Below are 8,110 nucleotides of genomic sequence, written 5' to 3'. Positions count from 1 at the left end.
CCTCTGCTGGCTGTGGGTACCATGTTGGTCACTGTGAAGGGCTGCTCAGATGCAGCAGCAGTCTTCTTCCAGGGCCAGTGATCAGAGAGACAAAGCCACCGTGCCTTTACAACCCAGTCTCAGCAGTGACAGGTCATCGCTTCTGCCATATGCAACTCTGGTACAGTGTTCGAGAGGAATGGGTGAGGGACTGAGCAGCAGGAAGTGGCACCACTTGGGCTGGCTGGGAGGCTGCGGTGGGGCCCCAGGTGAGGGGTATGTCCATTAATTCTGAGAAGTGCTGCCAATCGGACAGATACCATCGTCTTGGGGGAAGGAAAATCTTGTTTCCGCTTTTGTGCTTTTTCCAATTCCTCTCACTTCTCCCTCTTTCAATATTCTTCTCTCCAGAGAAATCACGTTCTCCCCTTCCAGACAGTCCTCCCAACCGAGGTTCCCCCCTTCTCTCTCTCTCTCTTTTTTCCTAGTGATCTTCCTTTCTTCCCTGCAGTTCCTTTTTCTTTCTCTGATTTACTCAGTTTTGAGAAAGCCCAGGAGGATGTCTTAAAATACTGTGTCAATATAAAACCAGGTTTAACATACACAAACCTCAGACAACCAACGATGCCAGATACTAAGCTTATATTGCACTGTCCTCTCAACACCCTGCAGAAATAAGCTCAGGAGGAGTTTTCTTTTCAAAATGATTGCCAGGAACGAGCCCAAGGGGAATGACAAATACAAAAGTGCTCTGGCTATTGAGGCTCTAGTGCTTTTCTCTGAAAGGATGCGGACTTAGGCCGCTGAAGGACTCTATGCCTTTACAACAGAGGTCCTGAAGCTGTCAAGAGGAAGAAATGGCTCTCCCCAGCTACTGGACCACTTAGTAAAGGCTCGCCAGCTCATTTTACCCCAGTTGGTGGAGAGTAATCACAGCTGATTCCTGTCCCCATTCACAGGGACACTTTCCATGCGGCAGTACTGCTCTGTGCTCTGTTGCCGTAGAAAACTGCAAAATTCCTTAAAATCTGGCCACCTTGGAAACTGAGCAAAATCTCATGGTCTCATAAGGTGAGATTGATAAATATTGCCCAAGAATTGAAGGAAGACATTAAGCTGGTCCTCAAACAAGCCACTGCAACATCCCCTGGGAGCTCTTGGAAAATGTGAGTCAGCTCCACCCAGAATCCAGGTCATGACTGGGAGAATGCCACCAACCAGTCCTGCAGTGAGGCCTATGTATGGGCTATGTTGGAGATGCACTGTTTTCAGGAAAGCAGAGGTGGGAAGCACAGGCTGAGACCTGGCTGCAAATGGAGGGAAAACACTTGGAGATGCCAGCAGGTGAGACTGAAAAAATACTGGTATGCGATGTGACCCCAATCTTTGCTTAGTTTTCTAGGTGTGAGCAGATACACAGGGCTGGTGTTCTTTCCCTTGTGCCCCCATATGTCCCTCCATCCCCTGCTCAGCTGAAGGTTCAAAGGTTCGCAGCCCAGAAATGAGCAGGATTTACTTGCAGGGGTGTCCAGCCCACGGGCCACACGAGGCACAGGATGGCTGTGAATGCGGCCCAACACAAAATCATAAATTTACTTAACACACGATGAGATATTTTTTTGTAATTACGTGTCACAATGTATTTAATATGTGGTCCAACACAACTCTCTTCCTTCCATTGTGACCCAGAGATGTCAAGGGTGGGCAACCCTGGGAATCCAAAGTACAGGGTCTGGTACAAATAATGCCCCATTTTTATTACAAAATCATAAGCCTGTAATTCTGCCACATAACAATATCACACTCAAGCACACCACATGACATTTTAGGTGACATGTTCAAATTAAAACCATAAATTATGACACCCATATTATTACCCGACCAACCACACTCACACAGGCCTCCCTTCTGCCGGACCCTGGGTGTCACTGGGAGGTGATGTACTGGCCTATTAACAGGTTTATGTGGGATGTATGCGTGTAGAATATTTTCATTTTAAAATTTTGATTTATCTTTAGTTTCCAGGATTTGTACATGGAACATGTTTCTTTTATAATAACAAAGAAGATGCTAGTTTTAAAGTGATGAGAAAATGATTCACAGAAGAACCCTATCATAGTTATTCGGTAAAGCCTGTGACAATCTGCCTTATGTTCGATCACCTCCGAGGTTAGTTCCACAGAGGTTGCCAAGTCTCTAAAGATTAGCAGGGTTTGTTGGCCAGTTATGGAGGCAGTTGACAAGGCCTGGTGGGTTTCCCCCACATACAAAGAGGTTTATTGAGCTGTTAGAACCATGTTGTCATTAAACAGGACTGGACATGAGACAATACAGGCCTAGGGGACACTGGGGTCACCAGCTCGAACTCCTACCTGGGACATCCTCACGCACCAGGGGGTGGCCAGTGTGTGCCCTGGATTTGTGCTTTCACATTTCTCCAGTCCAAGGCTGTGACTGCAGCATTCAAGGGACATGCTGTGGCCTCTCGCCCTGGGATCCCTTATAATAAGTGATGTCGGGAGAACCAAGATGGCGGCGTAGGTAGACACACTGCGCCTCCTCGCACAACCAGAACTGACGGAAAATCGAACGGCAAGGAAGTCCGACACCAAGTAGATAAAAAAGAAACATTCATCCAGACCGGTAGGAGGGGTGGAGACAGGCACCGGGGCGGAAAGGACTCACAGGGCCGTGGCGGACCGAGACTGGCGGAGTATGGGACGAACGGGGCAGGCAGTCCGACCACTGGCAGACCCTGCGGCCCCACATTCGCGCACAGATAAACCGGATAAACAGTGGGGAGTAAAGCAGACATCGCAACCCAGGGCTCCAGAGAGGGGAAATACTCAAACTTCTGATTGAAAACACCCGTGGGGGTTGGGGCAGCAGCAGGAGAGACTCACAGCCTCACAGGAGAGGTTGTTGGAGAGACCCACAGGGGCCTAGAGTGTGCACAGGCCCACCCACTCGGGAACCAGCACCAGAGGGGCCCAGTTTGATTGTGGGTAGCGGAGTGAAAGATTGAGATCCAGAGGAGAGTGGAGCGGGCGCCATTGCTCCCTCTCGGCCCCTCCCCCACGTACAGCGTCACAGCGCAGAGACCAGCGTTACCCCGCCCCGGGGTAAGGCTCCACCCCTTTAAGTGACAGACGCGCCAAGACAAAAAAAAAAAAAAAAAAAATGGCCCAAATGAAAGAACATTTCAAAGCTCCAGAAAAAATACAACTAAGCAAGGAAGAGATAGCCAACCTATCGGATGCACAGTTCAAAACACTGGTTATCAAGACGCTCACAGACTTGGTTGAATCTGTTCGAAAACCAGATGAAAAAATGAAGCCTATGCTAAGAGAAACAAAGGAAAATGTACAGGGAACCAATAGTGATGCGAAGGAAACTGGGACTCAAATCAATGGTGTGGACCAGAAGGAAGAAAGAAACATCCAACCAGAAAAGAATGAAGAAACAAGAACTTGGAAAAATGAGGAGAGGCTTAGGAACCTCCAGGACATCTTCAAACGTTCCAACATCTGAATTATAGGGGTGCCAGAAGGAGAAGAGGAAGAACAAAAAATTGAAAACTTATTTGAACAAATAATGAGGAGAACTTCCCTAATCTGGCAAAGGAAATGGACTTCCAGGAAGTCCAGGAAGCTCAGAGAGTCCCAAAGAAGCTGGACCCAAGTAGGAGCACACCAAGGCACATCATAATTACATCACCCAAAATTAAACGCAAGGACCTACATCCAAGATTACTGTATCCAGGAAAGCTATCATTTAGAATGGAAGGGAAGATAAAGCGCTTCTCAGATAAGGTCAAGTTAAAGAAGTTCATCATCACCAAGCCCTTATTATATGAAATGTTAAAGGGACTTACCTAAGAAAAAGAAGATCAAAACTACGAACAGTGACACTACAAAAATGACAGCAAACTCACAGTTATTAACGACCACACCTAAAACAAAAACAAGAGCAAACTAGGCAAACAACTAGAACAGGAACAGAACCATAGAGATGGAGATCACATGGAGGGTTATCAGCAGGGGAGTGGGAGGGGGAGAGAGGGGGGAAAGGTACAGAGAATAAGTAGCATAGATGATAGGTGGAAAATAGACAGGGGGAGGGTAAGAATAGTATAGGAAATGTAGAAGCCAAAGAACTTATAAGTATGACCCATGGACATGAACTATAGGGGGGGAATGTGGGAGGGAGGGGGTGGGCAGGATGGAGTGGAGTGAGGGGGGGGAATGGGACAACTGTAATAGCATAATCAATAAATATATTTAAAAAAATAAGTGATGTCCAGGAGCCTTGGGGTGCTCTGGGGGTGTCACTGCTGCCCCGTCAGGCACAGCCAGTTGTTTCTACAGCAAACACCCCGAAGTATCAGTGTCTGAGTGACCTACGCCAGGTCTTACAGGGCAGAACTAAGGGAGCACTATGGAGGCCACAGAAACTGCAGTCAGGGACACCCTACAAAATCAAACAGCTATGTTTTCCAAAAATAGTTTTTACATCACTTTAAATAATGTATTAAAAAAGCTATAAAAGTCGTATTTCCAGGACACACATGTTAAATAGGGGCATCACGTCCTGTTAGTGTACATATGTACAGGGAGGTCCCAGCGGCTCCCGCCACCCTCTACACATGTACAGGTTCACCCACACACATGCTGCCCACAGACACGCTGGCGCCTGGACGCGTGTTCACACCTTGAAGACTTTGCCCTTGATCATAAGCCATAGTACTCCACGGGGCTGCTGTCCTCCATGGAGGTGTCGCTCAGCTCACTGGCGTCACTGCCCCAGGCCTCCTGGTCCTCAGCCTCTCTATCCACCCTCCGTCTACACCTCAGCTCCAAAATGTCCTCGTCTCATCCAAGTTCCTACTGTTGTGAACGCTGAGCACTGCTGGAGACTTCCTCCTGGGCCAGTGCCTGCCTTCCTACTTCACGAGCAAGTGTGAGCCTTCTCTGAAGGCCGAGAAGGACTCGCCCTGCAGAGGCAGGCTCAGGCCTGGGGGCTGAAGAGGCCGGCTGGCTTGGCCCCCCAGGAGACACTATTCCCAAAGTAGAATAACTACATGGAGGGCAGCGGGGAGAAGCCTGCGAATGCCAGGCTCTTGTTGGAGTCCATGGCAAGAGCAGTGCATCCTGGGCCTGGCCCTCTGGCCCCTTCTCCCTCTCCCTCCCCAGGACCCTGTTCCATGTGAGTCCCTGCCTTCCAAGCTGTCTACTTGCTGTGCAGCCCACTCTTGTGGGCAAAGTCATCCCATAGGGGGGCGAGGCCAGCCTGGGGCCCTTCCCTTCCTGTCTGCTCCCGGGCCCGAGTCCGTGTGCTCCGGTTCCAAGAGGTCACGGGCAAGGTCCCATTGGGGCTTCCTGCCCCTGTGCTTGCTTCCGCACATTTGGACAGCTGACCGAAAACCCTGTCCCTGTGGCAGGCCCAGCCCCTTGTGGTTTCTGATCTTCGTGAAGATAAAGATGGAAGAAAATGCAGACAACTGTAATTGAATAATAAAAATAAAAATAAAAAAAGATTTCTCCTGCCTGTGGGTGCCCCTCTGGCAGACACAGTCCCACTGGAGCTCCTGGGTGGTGCCAGCGGGCCTCTGGACCTCTGGGCAGGGGGAAGGCAGGTCTGCCCCTTGTCCTTGTGCTGCTGACGGGTGCCCCTGCCCCTCTGGCTCCACCCACACATGCTGGGCTGAAGAGCCAAGGCCAAAGCTGCTCACCAGCCCCTCCTTGAATTCTGAACTGCTCACAGACTCCTTGGCCTCAAGGCTGGATGCTGTCATCACTGTCCACAGAACTGCTGTCATCAGACGAACAGCTGGGCCTGGTGGCTGAGCCGTGAAGGTGGCTGACCTCTGCCTTGCTGGAGCACACACACCCTTTGCAGGCTCCACTGTGATGGGAGGGCCAGGGGCATTTCGGTGGGCCCAGTGCTGCCAGGCTTTGCTCTCTCTGTCTGGCTGCAGAAGACGCTGGAAGGTTTCCTCAGAGGGTCCATCTGAGATGCAGACCCAGGGCCTGCATCTCAGTGGTGCTGAACCTGACCTTCTTCCTGCATACAGCGCTGGGGTTCCTATACTGCTTCTTGAGCCTCCACTCCAATTGTAACAAGTCCTTCATGGTGGTGTCTGGTCCTCATCACTGTCCAATGAGCTGCTCTTGTCCTCAGAGCTCTCCTCATCCACAGTCCTCATCTCCTGCCTTTCTGTGGCCTGGCAACATGCTGTTCCTCATATCTGGGGTTACGTGTTCATCACCCTGCCTGACAGTCCTGCAGGGGAGAAGGCGCTCCCTGGCTTCGCCCTCCCTTCTAGGGGCCTCACTGGCTTTTCCCTGGCTGAGGTCCAGGGCACCCTGCTTCACCATCTCTCTCGTTTTTGGTGGTGTGGATGACCACACGGTGTTGCTGTCTCCCCTGCATTTCCTTTTGCGACTCAGTGACAGGTCCAGTGTTTTAGAGACAGGGCCTTGGGGCCACCAGCCTGCCTGCTGGGGCCAGGCAACAGCAGTGGACTCTGCAGACTGCAGGCAGGTGTCTGTTCTGGCCAGCAAACTCCCCCATTGTGCCTTCAGCGCCCAAAACGTCTGGATCTCCCTCTCTGTGCTGTAGTCACTGTCCACGGAGCTGCTGTCCTCGTCTGGGCGGGAAGGCACATTTGGGGGACCAAGGAGTGGGCTGGTGGACAGGGGTCTGTCACCACCCTCCCCAGGGGCTGACAGGATTGTTTTGGAAATGTCCAGGATCTCTTCAGTGCACATGAGCTAATCGGACATGTCTGCCCAGCAGGAGGGCCTGTCCACAAACTCACTATTGGCCACTGTGTTTCCTGGAGGTGCAGGGGCTTTGGTTTCCTTTGGTGGCTTGGAGGGATGGTTGGGGTCAGGGCCACCCAGGCCAAGGTCCACGACCTTTGAGGCCACTGGCTTCTTGTCTGGCATTTTCCCATGGGTTTTGAACAAGACACTTTTTGTGGCGTGGCTGGTGCTACGGGCAGGAAGGTTGGGCTGCTTCCCACATCCTCGTGGGAGTTTCCACAGTGGGTCCCCACTTTCCTCCTTTCTTTTCTCCAGCAGGTAGAGCTACACGGCCACCTCCATGCAGTTGGACACGTGGCATGGCCTCGTGGATTTTTGTGAGCACAGAACTTAACACACAAAGAAGCTGCAAGCTGCAGTACAAAGGCCACTGAGCAGCCACTCCCATCACCATCTGCATCTGCCATCACGACAGTCCACTTTTCTTTGGCCTGGTTGTTTAATTCACAGCCTTTGTCTAAGTATTACAGCAACACAGTTGCTTTACTTTACTTAGTGTCTTTACTCTGTAGAGCTTGGTGGCCCCCAACGGTAGTTAGACTATAAAAGTAGTAGTCACCCCTTCAATCAGCTGAGTACCCAGCTGATTCATTCTCAAAGCACACCTGAAAGATAGAATTTTCTAAAAGTTGCTTTACTCATGAAGACAGCAAGGCACCAGGAGATTAAAAGGTTTGCATATTTATGTAATTCTGGTATAGTGTTCCTATGGGTCAGGCAACTTGTTCTAAGTACTTGGCAAATAGTAACCCATATAAGCTTCATAACAGCCCTATGAGATGAATATTGCTATACGTTCCTTTTAAAGATGAGGAAAACTATGCACAGAGAGGTTAGGCAACTTGCCCAAAGTCACACAGTGGTTGACCCAGGATTTGAGACCTGGCGGACTGGTTCCACAGTCCAGGTGCTACGCTGCCTCTCCCAAACCTTATTCTTAGGTGTTCAAAGGCTGCTTCTGTTTGGGGATCAGCCAGAGAAAATGATTGAGAACAACTTTAGGCTAAAGTAACGAGCCACGGTCTGCATGATGGGAGAACAAGGCCATGTTTAGAAGGGTGCGCTATGTGATGCAATCAGTGGTCTGATGAAAGCCAGCCCAGGGTAATACAACCCACAGATGGAAGAAAAACTTTGTTCTCAGTCTTGTTGGGACACGCAGAATAGGTCAAAGGCAGCACTAAGCCTGAAATACAGATCTGGTGGCCCCAGTATTTCATGCTTACATTCTCTCAGCTTGGGCACACCTGTATGTCAGGAAGGAAGATTTTAGAATCCATTTTCCCACATTGGCTAATAGAAAG

General features: G+C 50.3%; 1 non-coding gene and 1 pseudogene across 1 annotated transcript; both read right to left on the bottom strand.

The window, feature by feature from the left end:
- Nucleotides 1-549: 549 nt before the first annotated feature.
- On the bottom strand, nucleotides 550-662 carry LOC112313423 (small nucleolar RNA SNORA8). The gene has a single exon (XR_002975695.1). It is a non-coding gene; the product is annotated as a small nucleolar RNA SNORA8 (small nucleolar RNA).
- A 5,313-nt stretch (nucleotides 663-5,975) lies between these two features.
- LOC112313289 (protein phosphatase 1 regulatory subunit 26-like) lies at nucleotides 5,976-7,088 on the bottom strand (annotated as a pseudogene).
- Between the last annotated feature and the right edge of the window lie 1,022 nt (nucleotides 7,089-8,110).

The sequence above is a fragment of the Desmodus rotundus genome, chromosome X (assembly GCF_022682495.2).
Source record: "Desmodus rotundus isolate HL8 chromosome X, HLdesRot8A.1, whole genome shotgun sequence".
Lineage (NCBI taxonomy): Eukaryota > Metazoa > Chordata > Mammalia > Chiroptera > Phyllostomidae > Desmodus > Desmodus rotundus.
This window is presented reverse-complemented; position numbering and strand designations above follow the sequence as displayed.